At 37.3% G+C, this 17,812-nt stretch overlaps 1 long non-coding RNA gene across 2 annotated transcripts; it reads right to left on the bottom strand.

Moving 5' to 3' along the window:
* Positions 1 to 1,859: 1,859 nt before the first annotated feature.
* On the bottom strand, positions 1,860 to 4,353 carry LOC111235316. 2 transcript variants are annotated; one of them, XR_002665675.1, is made up of 3 exons: positions 4,220 to 4,353; positions 2,867 to 2,949; positions 1,860 to 2,767 (listed from the first exon to the last, which is right to left on the bottom strand). It is a non-coding gene; the product is annotated as an uncharacterized LOC111235316 (long non-coding RNA). The 2 variants fall into 2 exon arrangements; XR_002665674.1 differs by having other exon boundaries at positions 1,860 to 2,764.
* Between the last annotated feature and the right edge of the window lie 13,459 nt (positions 4,354 to 17,812).

The raw sequence follows: 17,812 nt of genomic DNA, 5'->3' as shown, positions 1-17,812 counted from the left end.
GCATGCAAACTATTTTTTAATTTCACAACATTTATTTTCATGTTTTCAAATGCACATATTCTTTTAAGTATACTACCGTTACATAAGTTTACAATTACTTTCTGTAGCCTGAACACAGGAGCGTAACAAAGAATTCTGCACCCCAGCAAGAATATTGCCCTGGGCAAGGAACCAAGGTCATGTCCTCAACAGGCTATTGTTTTTTAGAAATGTGGAAATTTTAGCAAATATATATTTCTTTACTGTACACAAGAACTACACAGGATAATGTAGATCACTTGGGCTAGGGATTTGAGTGCTGCAGAACTTAACTGAGAACCATTAGGTCTTTAAGATTTCAACAATATCACAGTAATTCAGTGATAGTTGTCAGTAGATTTAATGGTACATCATCAAAAGGTACTGTTAATAGGTAATTTGGCATACTTGATTTTCCACCGTGTAAACCATGGTTGCTTTTCAACATAAACTCAACCCTCAATGAAGTGCAGAACAAAGAGAATATGAAAGTATTTTTTTGTTTAATAGTGTGTGAAAACTTCAATTTTTACATTAACATCAATCTTTTATAAGATATAGTTAGAAAAAAAACTCTTTAGTCATAAATTAGTCACAGACATTGAAAAACTCTTAACCTGTGTCACCGTCATGACAGTCTGGGTGTGTTTCATTCTGATTTCAGTGATACTTGCATCTCCCTTGGCAACACAAACAACAAAAGCAAACAGTGTGACTATCATCACATTCTCATGTCATGTCTTCTCATCTCATGATTATCTTTTTATTGATTATTTATTTTTTTAATTCTGTTTGGTGTGTGAAAATAAATTATATTTTTCCACCAGAGCCCATCCACTTCAAACAACTGATGTGAGACAAACATAAAGAAAACACAAAAATACAGAAATCTCACTAATAGCAAGAGGCTGCAAAAGAGGGGCGAGAGAGGCTGATAACAACATGCAGTATAAAGTCGTAGTGTGCATAATAATCTTAGAAAACAAGCAATAAATAGATAAATAACTAAACTAAACTAAATAACTTAAATATCTTTAAATAAGGAGTAATAAATACTTAATGGTGTTTTGCATTTTAGATCAAATTTAAAGTGTTTAAAAAACAAAACATGTATTGTTATTTTTTAGCCATGCTAGCATTGTGACTTGGTCCAACTATTGCATGGACTATGACATTCTCAACACCCTCAGCTAATACTAAACTACATGGTTAACAAGGTAAACATTATATCTGCTAATCATCAAGCATGCTGATATTAGCCTTTAGCTCAAAACACTGCTCACAGTGCTGCTGGCATGACTAAAGACAGAAATTCATGTATCCACTCACTGTTAACGAATCCAACTCCACTAGCAGCCATAGTATAATGTGTGCACACTGAACCACACTCCCTCCCTCTGTGTACTTACCACCTTGATGAAGGTTAATTTTGCTTTGACAGGCTGACTGCCCACAATAAAGATAACACCTATCTCCTGTGTTTAGCCAGATATCTATGATGCAGTAGAGATATGTTGTTCTCCACTTACTACCTTTATGGTGTTTAACTGCTCTTGGTAATGACTGCTAAACAAAAAGTCATGAAACCTCTTGACTTCAGTGGACACACTAGCGTCCTGTGTTTACCCAGCTGTTCACATCCAGCATTATGTACTGACATTACGGAGAGACTGTCTGCTGACACAGATGCATAAATAGGGAGGCAGCTTTTCTTCAGGCCATGTAATCCTATGTGAAATTCCACCTGGCTGGGGAGGCCAGGCCTTTGGTTTAGTGGTTTGGAGGATGTGGGTCTAAAACCAATGAATATGCTTTACAATATCAAATGTGACAATGAAGGATGTGGTCGCTTTGGTTTATTTCTGTTTTTCATGTCCAACCCTGTACCCTCATGTAACCCTTTTTCCAAACAATGCAATAAGTGCAATAATGAAGAAAGTAAACAACCCCACTTGGTATCTCTGTAGTCTTGAACGTGCTCAGAAAATTTTAAGCTTGAATATCTTCATTGACAGCTGAGCAAACTCCATCTGCTGAGGATGATCATGTGATACAGATGCTTTTGCCAAGTAGCTGATTAAATTATTCAACTTCAGCAGGTGTGTTTTAGCCTGTAGCCTTGGTTTTGTCTGTTTGCGTTAGCTGCAGCAGTGAGGTGTGTTTACATTGGCATTTAGCTAATCTAAATACTCATCCAAGTTGTGTTACCTAAGTTGCTTTTTAAAGACAGCAATCAAGGATATACTCATACTTTTCCAAACCTAAACTTTTACTGATATGACCTGAAGACAAAAACATGCACACATCAGCACGGTCAGTTTACATTTACATACAGCTAAGAAGACAGAGATGGAGGAAAAGTAAATGGATGCTTTCAATGCTTGTCCTAAATAACCCTGCAGATGAGCCAATCAAGTTTCAGTCAGCTATCTGTGATTGGGCGGCTGTAGAGTGCTGGATCAACACTCTCTCTCAGGGACAACCCCACATATCCAGGAGATTCCCGGACTTAGATGTGACATTTAGGAGTCACTGAAGGACTCTTATCTGTACTGGTACACATTCATAGATTTAGATAAAGTTTCATAGCAAGGACATTTCCGGGTTGTAAACTTGGGTCTTTTGCAGGTTGTTGTAAACTGTATTTGAAAGCCTTGCTGGGAAACTAAGACAACAGAATCTGGGTCCAGGGGTCCAGATTGAGAGGGTAAAGAGGATACAGCAACCCAGTGTCGACCCCTTTTGACTGCTTAAAAAAAAAAAAAACACAGAGAAAACGGTTATTTTGCTGCCACCACAACCACTTTAATGCTTAGCAAATATATTTCAAATAAAGATCAAAGCCTACATTCATTATCGTGGTCCTAACGATGTACTTGGACTGCAGGTTCCTCAGTGAGCTCCTCTCTGCTCTCCCCCTTCGTCCATACACTATAATGGATGAGGTCAACATAGTCAAACATAGGAAAAGGTCAAGAGACACACAGAGAAGGAGGTGGTTCACGGTTGTTAGATTGACAGATGGAATATAATTGGTTTTTCAAGAGAGTGACGGAGAGAGAGACCAGCGTGTTAATCTGTGTCAGTGCTCTTCTATTCTTAGCCGGTCCCGCCGGCCGGCAGAAATATGAGAGACACACGTGATGACAAGGCCAGATAAATTTAGAGAGAGGGTCAGAACACAGTGACAGAACCGCCCAGACCAGTACTGGACTCCAGATGTGTGGACTGTATGTATGTACAGTATGTGTGTGTCTGGATGGTATGGAGGAGCTGTCCAGGAGTTTATTTTTTTTCTCCCAGAGCCTTTGTTGAGGAATTATTCCCCTTTCTCCTGTTTTGTGCTTTTTTCCCTCCCATCAAAAGTCATGTCATATTTCACACCAGTCCCTTGGCCTTGGTGTGGCAGTCAGTTTAGATGGACTTTACATATACTGTACATGCACCTGAGCTCAGGAAATTGTGGAGACTGAGTGGAATGCTCCCTCTAGTGCCTACAACATAAAATGCATTTCCTGAAGAGAGAAAAAGAAGCGCAAACACAATCAAGTTTATTTTGTCAAATTATCAAAATGCAAGAAACAAGTAGGATCACCAAAATCCACTGATTGCAAAATTAAATTTATATTTAAACTCAGTCTTTGTGAAAAAAATATTTTGAAATACTTTGGATAAACAATTTTATTAGTGTTAATATTACTTTAATGTTGGTATTGTCGCTAACATTAAAAACACTTAAACCCGCACAACTATTGTTCACACACCAGATCTTACAGGCATAGTGTTTAGTGAATACATGACATTGTTTGGAAGCTACTATTCGAACACAGGACATGATGAACATCACTTGTGCTCATTAGAAAGACTGTAGATAAAACAGACCAATTTAGCCATCAATAACTTCAGTAACATCTTTGATGCTGAATGAGATGAGAGATGGAGGTAAACAGAGCAAGGAGAGGCAGGGGGAAGCAGAGGAGAAAGCCGTGAGGATACTGGTGTCCAAAAAAGGTTCAACTACAGTCCAATTCCAGCTACAAATTTCTCAGTACTAAGGCAAACCGTTGTGTTATGTTTACCCACTGAAGATTCACCGTCTCATCTGGGATTCCTCTGAAACGTTTTTCCTCTGCGTTTATAATGCGAAAATACAAGAGGAGATGAAACAGAAAAAAAATTATAAGTAAAACTTTCAACATACTTCTGCTTTCTGACGGACATCATCTCCAGGCTGTACCTGAGTCTGTGCAGAGCCAGACACTGCTGGGTGTTGTAGTTGTTACAGCTGTGACAAAGGTGTGTAGGGTGTACTGAAGAGTTTCTGTTTGTTCACCTGCCTGTGAAATCATGTACATATTTTGTAAAGAAATTTTTATAATGTGAATCAAATAATCCATTCTCTTTTTAAACTCTTTTTGGGTTTCAGCTTTAAAAATAAAGAAAAGCTCCAAGAAAATAGTGAAATACACCAAATGGCCAAAAACGTGAAATAAAGTTAGATATCATACATGTTAGCCTGCATGTTTTTTCATTTTTATGTATGCATTTACTTCTGATTAAATGAACATCATATGTTAAATTAATGTTATTCAATATTCTGTCTTTTTTTTTTTAGTTGTGGCCTGAATTTTCCATACCACATTAAAATCAAATCACAAGATAACAAAGTGGATAAGTATATTAGCACACCTTGAAATGCCCAAATGTAAACAGCTCATGCTAGCCTTCTAATGTTCATAGGTTAGCAGCTAATGCTACCCTTACCCACTGTGTAATACAGCTTAATGCTAGCCATTGTCCAAGATTTACAGGCTAAAGATAGCCTTGTAATATTCAGGTTAGGAGGAGCTAAAGCTAGCTTTGTAATTGTAAAGGTCAACATGATAGCATCTTATACCAACCTAAAGTTCAAAGGTTAGCTAGCTAGCAAGTAGCAGCTAATGCTAGTTAATGCTAACCTTATAATGTCTGATTCATGTTAGTGACCCTGCACTGTTTAGCTTGCTAGCCTTGTTTTCTATGTTAGCAGTTAATGCTACTGACATGTTCATTTTTATCTTACCCTTACATTTCTGAAGACAAACGTTAGCATCTGATGTTACTGACACTGTTAACACTGTAGCTTCATGCTAGCCATGTTACATTCATAGCTTAGGAAGAGTTAAAATTGTAATGTCCAAAAGTTAGTAGCTAATGTCACTTGCACTTCTATACATACATGTATGTATAGAAGTGTGTGTTTGTTAGCATTGTTTTTTTCTTACAGTGACGATGCAGCAGTAATTTTTGGTTATATAGATACAGTTCTACTATACTTCACTGATTTAATGTGAGCACCTTAACCCTCAATACTCACCATGTATTCCAGGAGTTCCAAGGGGGAGGCAGCCAAACACTTCCTTCTTTTATGCTGTTGCTGATGTCATCAATGATGTCATGGGTTATACCATGACTGTGGGGAGATCGTTAATTTAATAAATTGTGATAATAAGTATTTGTGGGTTTGGGGGATTTACACAGTTTGATAACAAAATGATAATGTATGTCTGCTTTGTATTGTTGATGTTTGCTGATAAAAGTAACTTATTGTCTATTAATCAATTTAAATGAGATAGACTTAGACCCCTGAATGAAGTTTGGTTCAGCCCAGGTTAATTGTTCAGTAGAGAAAGGGACTATTTAATCAGTTTATCCTTCTCAGCTGAGAGAGACACAATGCTTTTTTGTTGTTGTTGTCAGAGCTCTTGGGGAATTCTGTAAGAAAGTTATATGGTGTTATTATTAAATTTATAAACGAAACTGGTTTAGCCAAAAAAAGATATTTTACTTCATAATCTCCTGATGCCAGGGGCGGATGTACCAGTTTTAATTCAAAAATCTCAAAATAAAAGGTTGTGGCCGGTCGGAGGTTTACAAGAGTGAAACTCCGATGTCCGAGTGCAATGGAATGCAGCATGAGAAGACGGTCCCCATAGACCCCTAGGTTCTACGGGTTGCAACCCCCCAACAGGAGCCGCGACTACCAGTTACTAGGCCGTACATCCAAGGAAGGAGGTGAGAATTTCAGTTCATTTAAAATACATTAGAACATTTGTAAAGTGCAAGTCAGTCGAATCCGTATACCGTGTTTGCTTGATTCATGCTCGAATATGTTCACTTTGGGTAGGTAACAAGCAAGCCAATTAACATAGCCTAGACCACTATGTGAGAAATTAGGCGGGATATGTGGGCAGTGGTGTAATCTAAGTGCAGGTATACCCACTAAGAAAGCTCCACAATGTCCGTATAATCATTTAAAAATGACCAAGGATACAAAACAACATAATTGGGTAACATAACTTGCAATTTGTTTTTTGTATAAAAAACTAAAATAAACGGGCCAGGAGATCTGACGGTAAACTCAACAAACCTGTCGCAGTGTCCCACCTACACCCATAGAGACCGAGGCTGCTCATTGGGCAAACAAACGTGTCCAAATTTCAGATCAGTCATAAAAGTGCAACATACAAAAGCCTTTTACCGTCATAATCACTCACTCACAAGTAAATTTACTTGAGTACTGTACTTAAGTAGGCTATTTGTATTTATAACTTACTTACTAAACTTATGACTTTTACCTCACTACATTTAAAAGTCAAATATTGTACTTTTGACTCCACTACATTTCTATGAAGTACTCTTACTTTGAAGCAGAGCTTTTAGTCAGAGGAATTAGTTTTCTTTTATTTTGAAAATGTGATAGCATACACTCTGTTCATGACAGGAGAAAAAGCAATCACAGCCAACACCTCCACTGTCAGTCATGTTTAGCGACGTTGGATAAAGATGAGGCAGAAGATTCTTCATCAGAGCACCATTTGCAGTGTTTAGCACGGCCACACTTCATCACATGGTTATTGCACTTGTTGGGCTCATAATTGAGAGCTGAATGGAAATGACTCGTATTATTTCTGCAATTGCATGACAGTACAAATGAGACTTGCTTTTGGTTTAGCTTAATTATTGCGTTTTTTGCATAGATTTTGTGGCAAGTACAAAAATATGTATGACTTAAAAATCTTAGAATATCTTAATTTGGGGGCTTTTTCAATCAAATACTGATATATGTGATTTGTTTAAAATCTCCATGCCACCCCATGATTTTTTCTCTAGATCCACCCCTGCCTGATGCACACTCCAGTCCAATTGGTGGTAGTAATGCACCTACAAGCTGGTTTGCCAACCGCCAATAAAGATGATGACGAAGAAGCTCATCAAGAAGGACGTCTGTTCAGGTGAGAGCTTTATGGTGTTTATATAATGTCTAGTGACGGTGAGATGAAGCCTCATAAAGCTCTGAACCATTCCAGCAAAGTGGTTAGAAAAAAGGTTAATTTCTCGATGCTTCATGTTAACACACTGACATCTACTGGCCAGAATGTGAAATAGGCAAATACAAATGTTTGTATATTACAAAGCATCAGTATATGGGATTGTAGCTTTCTTCGAAGCATACCTTTGTAGTACGCTAATTATTGTAAAAGCAAATCAACATATGTGCTTGAAAAAATATATTTCAATAAACATAAAGCATCTATAATAAATTTACACTATTATGCTTGTGCTTTCTCGGAAGAAATAAGATCAAAGTTTGTCAAACTGGAGAAGTCAAATACAACCAGTCAATGTTATAAACCTAAAACTATTAAATATCATTGCTCTGGGGTCTTATGGCGCAGTTGCTCCATTATTCGAACCAAACGCAGTCACGTGGTACAGATGAGAAGTAAGGCTTCTCATGTCATCAGTTATGTCATACTTTTAAAATGATACACGCATCGGTACACGCTTCAAAAGAGCAGTACTCGACACACACCTCGAAGCCTCGACGTCTCATGTAACATCACTACTTTTGCTTTACCTTGACTTTAACTTTGAGACACTCAAAGTTAACAGTTTAAGTCATTGGATTTTTTTTATTTGTTTTGTTTGACTGTTTCATTTCACATCAATATTAAATTTGTGATTGTCAGAATTAATAGCTAATATTACTGTCACCTTTTTCTTTACCCTGTAAATTGAACTTTCTGAGACCAAACGTAGCAGCTAAAGTAATTGAAAAGTTTCAATTTTCTTAGAACATTTATGTCTAATGGCCAAACTTTGCAGCTAATGTAACATAGTGTGTTTCATCTGATCTTCTGGTCTGCTTGATCTTCTTGATGACTAAATTACCAGCTGATGTTAGTGACATATTTAATTTTATATAATATTTAGGTTTGTTGTGGCCAAAGTTAGCAGCTAATGTTATTGAAAATATATTTTATCCAGGTTTTATAATGGCCAATTTAGCAGCTAAGGTTACTGACATTTGTTCACATTGCACTCATTTTACATTCATTATGCTGTAATTTTTCAGATTTTACTTTGCTAATGTTTTAGTGGGGAGTGTTGGCAGGAAAAGTAACTGTCACTTTTTTTTCACATCAATATTAAATTTGTGATGGCCAGAATTCCCTTGAAATTAGATTTTATTTTTGGACCAAAATAGACCAAACTCAGCAGCCAAACAAGCTTACTTTTTCCATTGATGTAATACAATAACACAAATGGAACATCTCAATATTATATACGTAAGACAATATCCATCTTCTTTTATTGGATGCAACATGTCGAGGAGATTGCAGAGGGCAGAAATCTAAAGCCATTTAAAACGTTGCCGTTGCTTCCACATGGTGGCAGTGTAGGCCTGGTTGAATTTTTGCAGCCATTCAGTTTGAATTAAGAGAAGGATTAAACACCCAGTAGACAGAGTTCACAGCCAGTAGAGGGTATAGACAATTATCATTCTTCAAGTGTGTGACTATTTGATGAATCTGGCACATTTATACTTGTGTGTGTGTGTGTGTGTGTGTGTGTGTGTGTGTGTGTGTGTGTGTTTTTTGAAATTTCACTTCATCTGGGCCTAAAAAGGTGTATCTTGTGAGAAAGTTTTGTGTCTTTTCTTTTGAACAGACATTTAGACTCAGGTTTGAGCCTCAGCAGCAACATCAGTTCAATAACTAAATCAGCATTTTATTATCTCACACACATGGAAGGAATTAGAGATCTTATGTCCAGACAAGATTTAGAGAAAATCATTCATTCCTTCATCTCCTGCAAAGTGGACTATTGATACTGTCTCTTGTCTGATCTCCTCAAGAAGACCATTAGACCACAACACCTCATTCACAACGCTGCTACCAGAGTTTTAACAAGACACACATGACTGCTGTTCTTGAACTTTTACACTGGCTTCCACCTATATGATACATTTTAGTGGTGATGCTGGTTTGCTGGGACATATATACACCCAATAGGTTCATTTATATCTTTAGGACGCAGTCAGTTTGAGGTGCTTCAAGTCAGAACCAAACATGGTGAAGGTGCTTTTAGCTACAATGCTGCACACAGATTGAACCTCGTGGTGATTTTTAATGTGCTCCAACTTTCAAATTTAAGTTAAAAGCTTTGCTCTCCTCCTGCGTCTATGATCAAATCATTTATTTTGACACTGAAACTGGACTTTTATTTTCTTTTGGGGCAACTTATTACTGCACACAAAAAACTAATTGTATTTCTGGTCTATTATCATTTTGTCTTTGTATTTTTCTTTTAAAACCTGATTTTATTGCATTTTAATTAGTTTTATTTTCCTTTTTAATTATTTTTTTCTTTGCCTTATCGTGTGTAAAGCACTTTGAAAAGCCTTAATGTTTGAAAGATGCTGCACAAATAACATCGTCTTGCCTTACAAAAACGGGAATCAACTGAAATAGTAATAGTAGGCCTACTTTTACACAATGGATGTATTCTGATAGATAAATATTAACATTTGAGTTTCCATCCCAATACACACCTTTTTAAAAAGATTTCAGCTATCAATTAGAAAATATATCTTGAATTAAATTTTTGATGTAAAGTTTGCTAAATATCAGCATTATTACTGTAATATCTCATTTATATTGACTGATATTCACAAACAGTAAGTGATAAACCATGACCTCTCTTCTATTTAAAAGACCTGCTATGTTATTTTCAGTTATCTTGGAAATCAGTGATCTAATATTATGTACCTCATACCTTGTGTTCTTCACATTAACAGAGCAGAACTAAGCGTGTGTATGATTGTGTGTGTGAGAGGAGAGTGTATACAACAAAGTGTAAGAAGCATTTTACTGTTACATGTGCTTGGGAGTACTTCTTTTTTATTTATAATTATAGGTAATGTAGTTGGGTAATGTCGGGGTCAACCTTTCCAAAGGGTCACAAGATGAATCTGAGGATTTGTGAGATAATTAATAGGGCGGAAAGGAAGACAAAAAACTAAGTTCTACACACAAACTTAAATTGATTTTGGACTTTTCTCTAGGCTTTGCTTTTGTTGTGAAATTTTGGATAGGTTAAATGAAACCATCTGAGAAGTTTAGAGTACAGGTCATTGCGGAAGTGCTCAGAACTTATAAACTGTAACTTGTCAGATGCCAAAATAGAAAAAGACAGGAAGACCTGAACTTACTTTGGGATGTTATTTTTCACCTGTTTCTCTTCTGCAGGTATTGAAATACAGCCTCATCCAGCACAAGCCTTTGATCCTAACACCTCACTGTGTTGCCTCCACTCAGCAGCAACATGTTTATTGTCCCGCTCTCCAACTCCTCATACAGTTTGGTCGGGTTGCTGAATCAACAGCATTGTTGCCAGGTTGTCATGGTGTCTCAGCGTTGAGTATCATGTCACGCGCCCCATCACAGCTGGGCATCCCTCCGAGCCTGCAGCCGATCCCATGGTCGCCATGACGTTTCTTACCTTGGCAACCACACAAGGCTTGCAAAGACGGGGGAAGCAGGAGAAGTTGGTGGTGTTGGGTCACATCATGTCGTAGCCATAGTGTTTTAACAGAAACAGGGTTGAAGGCCGGGTCTCCTGTATGAAGCATCCAAACACTAACCAAAGTTATTTTTGGACACATTGTCACTAAGGTTCTGTTTTTGAGGGAGGTTAATAAGTGTTTCTTTGTTTCTTTGTGAGTCTAAAAACATGTTTTCTCATCAAAGTAATCTATGCGCAGGCAAAGAGCATAAAATGAAAGAGTCCACACACTGGCAACACAGTATTTATCACTATCACATCAGCAGCAAAATATACTTGGAATATCAAAGTGCTTGTTATGTGGAATGGTCCCTTTGAGAGTGTTATATCATTATATATTTTCTGTAAATGGGTTATTAATATTCTTATTGATACATTAACATGTAAAGAGCAGGATGATGCTGTTGCTGGATGAGGTGGAGCTAATTCTAAGTATTTTATTTACTTCTGGGTAGTTTATAACAAGATGATCATTATTGTTTTGCATGTAAAATCTCAATCTGTAAAGAGCAACTAGTAACTATAGCGGTCAAATATGATTATTGTAGTGGACTTTGAAATGTAGTGGAGTAAAAGTATACAGTATAGTACTTGTGTAAATGTACTTTGCTTCACCCCCTGAAAACAAGGGCAAGCTCTTAATGTTGAAGCTCCACAGCAGCCTTCAAACTGCCTGCATACTGAATACTGTTTAAAAATACTGAATACTGAATTGGAAAATGATTTGAGCTTAAGTTGGCTAAAACATTTGCACGAGAAGTGGTGAACCAGGACCCCGGGCCTCCGCAGGGTCCTGGTGTCTCCAGGGCTCCGCGGTCTCAGGGGCAGGAGTCTAAAAGCGAAAGCCAGAGAAGAGCCCCCGAGGCCAGGCTAGCTAACACACCAGCAGGGGGTCTCATCACTCTCTCCACACTTCTGCTGTCAGGGCTTTTGTTTCAGCAACATTACTCACTCACAAGGCCCTGCATCCCAGGTAACTATACTGCTGAGCTGGTGCTGCTGGAGGGAGAGACGGTACACAACACAGCCCTCACTAAATGTGGATCAACCGAATGACAGCCATAGAAGTAGAAAAACCACCTCGCTCAAAACTCAAAGTAAAGTTAAAATGCTATCAGACAACACTGAGATTATCTGAGCTGAGACAAGACTGTGTCTGTTGCTGTGGTGAAATGTATATAAGTACATTTACTTGTGTACATTAGTTTCATTTTATGCTACTCCACTGCATTTCAGGGGAAAATATTGTACTTTGTACTCCGCTACAATCATTATTACATGAGTACACCACACCCATCTTCATTTTGATCTCAACCACACACCCGCCAAAGAACTTGAAACCACCTCTTTGGTAGTTCCCACTACAATAGATGTCTGGACCACCTTTTGCCATGATGACACAAACACACAGACAGACTTACAAGGTGAAAACAATACCAGCCTTGCTGTCATGGCTGGTAATAAGCATTGCTGTATAAAACACATTAGTGAGTTAGTTATCTGACTTGATTATTCTCTGCCAAATACTTAACAGTTACATTTTACCTCTAAGGAGGAGACCCCAGTCTCAGCCCAATGCTGTCTTTTTAATATAATGATTAAATAATAAAAAAATTATCTGCATGGGTGTTAAAATAAAGTTTTTAATCATAAAAAGATTAGATTTTTCTTCATATACTGGCACCACCAACCTAAACAACCATATACATCTTCAGATCCACACGAGTATGGTGGCCATCTGTTCCTACCCTCAAATACGACCCATATAAATATTACGCCTAAGGCGGCATGCATACCGGACCTCAGTTGTCATGGCTACTATAATAAAGACACAACTGTACCGAGAGCAGCGTACAGAATGTTGCCACAGTTACTATAATAACGGTAATGGCTTGGTTAGGTTTAGGCACAAAAACTACTTTGTTAGGTTTAGGAAAAGATCATGATTTGGGTTAAAATAAGTACTTCCTCAACATCAGACAGTCTTTGTTGTCATGGTTACAATAACGAGCAGTCATGGATAATAGACACAATATAAACTACTACTTTCACATGGTAATCAAACACCGACCTCCTGTGTCATATTCCTGTGTTTTGTTGACCCATCCACCCTAACCTCCTCCTAACGCGAACTTTGTCGCTCTTTATACTACGTCACCACATTTTTCCCTTCGTTCCTGTCATAATTACTATGGCCTCTAGATGTCGCCTAACAACAAAACGTAACCATGTGTCATAAGCTGCTGCACAAACGACCTGTCTGCTTGTTTTTCACAGGAGGACAGTCTCTGTTTTTTATTTTTTTATAGCAACAGTTAAGTTCAACTTTCCAAGTACTTCTCATTGTAATCCAAACAGTTGAATAATTCAGAGAAATATTTTGTCTAAGATCATTTTGTGTTTCTTTGAGTAGAAAAGTTTGTGTTCACTTCTCCTCACATCCATCTCTGGTGAAAAGATGCGGTATAATAACAGGGTGCAGATTTGATTTCAGTTGTCTACCATAACCACAGAGCTACTCTTGATTTTAACGACGTCGTGTCTTCTGCTTTCCTTCACACCTTTCCATTTACTTCCACTGACTATTCAAATTTACAGCTTACCCCCTGGTGTCATGGCATATAGCAAAAAAAAGGGGAAAAAAAGAACCCAACTCAGAGTAAACAAAGAGGTAACATGTTGAACATTCTTGCAGGAATCATGCTGTGTTTTTTAAATGTTCCTTTTTTTGTTCTAAATGTTTTTGCATTTACTCAGTAATTATCTATGCTTTAATTCTCATCAACCAAATTTGAAATACCCTGAGTAAATATGATTGTTTACCACATTTTGCTGTTTCAAGACTCTTATCAATCATTTCCAAACAATTTTCTCTTTTCCTCAAACAGAAACTTTAGTTTCTAAGCTAACACAATCTCCTTATATTGTGTTCTATCATGACACTATAAAACCCACTCATTATTGATGCTTTCAGAAACATCAAGGTTTTTTCTCACTGTCTTGTTTGTCATGTCAAAGGGAGGACCTTAGCAGCAGTTAAATCTTTATTTAACCAGAAAGTCTCTTGAGATACATAATCTCTTTTACAAGAGAGACCTGGCCAAAATGGCAGCCTGGAGTAGATTATACGAGTTACATAAATAATTTACAGCATTCACATACAGTATAGCACTAATATAGGAAGAAGGAGGGAGTGGGACAATTTACAACAGATAAATTCTTCATAAAACATGTTTTAAATGTTGAGATTGAATGCCTGACATAAAGGTAATGCTTCCAAATGAATTATTATTACAAGTCCAGGGTGTGTAGTATAAAAACACAGTTTTGCTAAATTCACAGCAGACTCTGGGTGTTCTGAAAATGATCTACCTAGAGGATCTGGTAACTGTCTGAAACCGGAGAAGGCATTTTACAGAAGCAGATAGGGAGTTTACCGAGAATGGCTTTAAAAATGAAAAGGTACACTATATATGAATCTTCCTTGGTATGATGACTGTCAAAATAAAACGGAGACAGGATCAAGCTAACGTGGGAGTGAGTCTGATACATCCATGTACTGGATGTCACCATAATCTGGAACAGATAAACACAAGTCTTTTTATTTTTTTCACATGACACTTGCTGGATAACAATTGACAATTTGGGTCCACAGCTCAGTTACACAGTAGGTCTGTGTATCCTTAAGCTGAGCTCTGATCTTACTAAACACCCACACAATCATGTTTCCAGTCGAGGATTCTCAGATAATCTGTTCAGTTTAGGCATTTCGCTTTATGTGAAAGATTTTTAAAAAACAAACAAAAGCAATTTCCTTTGAGTTGGTCATCCTTGTATTCTTCGTAACACCTGGGTTTTGTTATTTTGAGGCTTGCTTTGGCAGCATTTGTCTGTTATGACTATCACCATTAACATGGACATTTCAGCTGAACCATAAACAGGTGTTTAACATCTGACAGAGTAAACAACATGTATCTGAGTAAAACAGATTGTACTTGAGAAAATCTGGTGTATTGAGGAAGATGGCCACTTTATAAATCGCTGCAACACAGTACTTTGAATCCTGTCGCAGGGCTTAATTTATGTATTTATTTTTGGCGAGCAACTTTGATATTATTGTCTGTAGACTGATATTGACCAGCATATACATTAATTGGGTGATGTTTAGTTTTATTTCAGCGAGGTCTCCAATATCTTGCCGCACTTCACAGACCCACAGGTAGGCCTGTGGTGAAAATGAGACATTTGGAGCACAGGAAGTGGAATATGTAAACAAATATCACCAGATAACATGACCATCAGTTAAACTGGAACACCGGATACCCGTTCATGAGCTTACGCCATTTTTAAGAAGGCGTTAACTTATGATCATTTTGTAGTAACCATGAGCATTTAAGTATAATTCAATCATATTTATCAGCATCATACACCAACAAAACCAGCGAAACGTAGCGACTCCCTACCTTTGAAGAGGTTTTGAAGTCCGCTTGTCTGTCATTCCTTGATTATTTATACTCCTTTAGTCCATGGTACATCGATTAAAAAAAATCAAAATGGTTTTTCATAAGTTTTCCAAGTTACAAACATTGTAATGTGAAGCCCATTGCAGACTATCCAGCGACTTAATTCACATCACTTCTCTCCACATTTCAATATTTTCTCCTCCTCCGGCTGCTTGACTGTTTTGCTTAGCTTATGTGGCTACAAAGTGTGGTCTTCCTGCAAATTCCTTTTAGTACCTATGTGAAAAACCAATGACGTAATTCTTTCAGTGAGAGAAAGAACTCCTATTGGTTACTGTCCTTGTCAATCACTGTACCTTGAAGACAGGCATCTGTCCTGTCAAATGAGACCAAACAAGGTTTTGGGTTTTTCATGGGTTTTAGTCCCATGCTACACAAACATATTTTCAGAAACTAGATGTTTTCAAATTATATCTCATCAATGAATTTTGGCATTACAGTTCATCTATTATAAGCTTTTTCTTTTAAATATGAAAATGTATGCAAATAACATAAAAAAGAGTGAAGTCTTTCTCTTAACTTACATAGTAAACAAATTTGTGGCATCTAATCTAGAAAAGTACTATACAAATAAATTTTCCTTACTTTTAATTCCTTGTTTACTTATTATTGATCCAGAAAATGACACAAACAGCAGAAGATACAGAATTTTGAGTAAATATGTGTTTGACTCATTAAAATAACTGCTGTAGCCTTGTGACCTTTACACCTTCTCTCTCTCAACCTTATTGATCCAAATTATGGAGGTTCTGATTTGCAATTAACTATTAAGTTAATTATCTTAAAATGCTGATATGATGTAAATAACAGTTTAACTGGCATCTTTTAATAATGCATAATAATATAAATAACACTGTACATTACATTAAAATTAAATAAGGCACACATTATGACTCTGATTGTATTTAAAGATGAATAATTAATGTAAAAAGAAAATACATATTGTTTAAATCATCACACATTACAAAATAAATACATCCGTAACCCAACCCTGGATAAGCAAAAGAAAATGGATGGATGGATACTTCCCCTCACCTCACCACGCTGACGCAGCAAGTCAGATTTTATCCATGTGTATGTCACACTGAGGGAAAGAGGGAGAGAGAAACAGAGAGAAGCTTTGACTAACATGTCTTCAGACTGTTGCTTTATGGTTTATTGCTCAGGTTGTTGTTACACATGCATCATGTTTTTTTGTGATTATAGTGATAATCAGTCGTTGGCCGGTGCTTGTGCCTTGAAAAAACAACATTATTATAGTTTTATCTTAGACTAGCCTAGTTCCCATGAGTGCTGGCAGTCAAGATTAGGCTAATTTTAATGTATGAGCAGAGTGAGGACATAAGTCATTCCAAGTCAAAGGGCTTTAGTCAGTGAAGTCACAAGTCAGTGGTGTTTAAGTCCAAGTTGAGCTGCAAGTTTTTTATGAATTTGTCAAGTTGTGTCTAAATTCATTTGATTCATGTCATGTGAATCAAGTCCACACCCTGATATGCATTGCTTTGCTCAGATATTTCTGCCTATATATGGTCATACCTGCATATGTACTTACACTGGTTCGGAGATAGATAGAGAGAGAGAGAGAGAGAGAGAGAGACAGAGCTGTCTGCTAACATGAGTGCAGCTCCACCACCTCTCCCTCTCTCTGGGTGCAGCTTTGTGTGCCATCAAAGGCCCTGAGCAAAGAGACATGAGCCTTAATTGTTGTGCTTTATCAGGGGAATAAAGGCGGGATGGGCATCAATTTAGGACGCCTTTATTAGACTACAAAGTGTGACAGACTGACGGAGAGATAATTGGCAGAGAGGGGAAAGGAGGATGGGATGAAAGAGGAGAAGGACGGAGAGACGAGGAGGAGAGGGGACGTGGATGGAAGCGTTTTTGATCAGGCAGTTATGGAGCAAAGAGGAGCAGAAGACTCAGAGGACGGTGAAAGGAAACTGAACCAGATGAGCTCGCTCTTTTGGTTGAAGCTACGCAGCTTGTTTTGCAAGAAAGAAAATTAGTCCCTCCATCCATAACTTCACAATTTTCAACTGAGTTGTTTCGTAAAAATCCAAAATATTCAACATTTTGTGGAAAAAAAGTGTCACAAATTCAGTGCTCAGTTGTAAAAAGTGCTGGATCTGGATTTACTGCCTGTAATCATTAAAAATGTATCCCATACTATATCTTAGTATTTCTAAAATTTTAATCCTCATTACTACATTGATTTATTCAGTAATCTTATGAGAGCCTTGGACTTTCATTTGTCAAATGGTTAATAAACAAATGAAATGTTTGCCACAAAGCTCAGACGTTTCACAGTTAAATGTCTGTCCTTGACATTGTGAAGGATTTCCTGAATTTAAATGTTTGCAGAGTTAAGAGTCAGATATTTG

Source organism: Seriola dumerili, unplaced genomic scaffold (genome assembly GCF_002260705.1).
Source record: "Seriola dumerili isolate Sdu_G_001 unplaced genomic scaffold, Sdu_1.0 BDQW01000478.1, whole genome shotgun sequence".
NCBI lineage: Eukaryota > Metazoa > Chordata > Actinopteri > Carangiformes > Carangidae > Seriola > Seriola dumerili.
The sequence above is the reverse complement of the archived record's forward strand: the minus strand, read 5'-3'. Positions and strand labels throughout refer to the sequence as shown.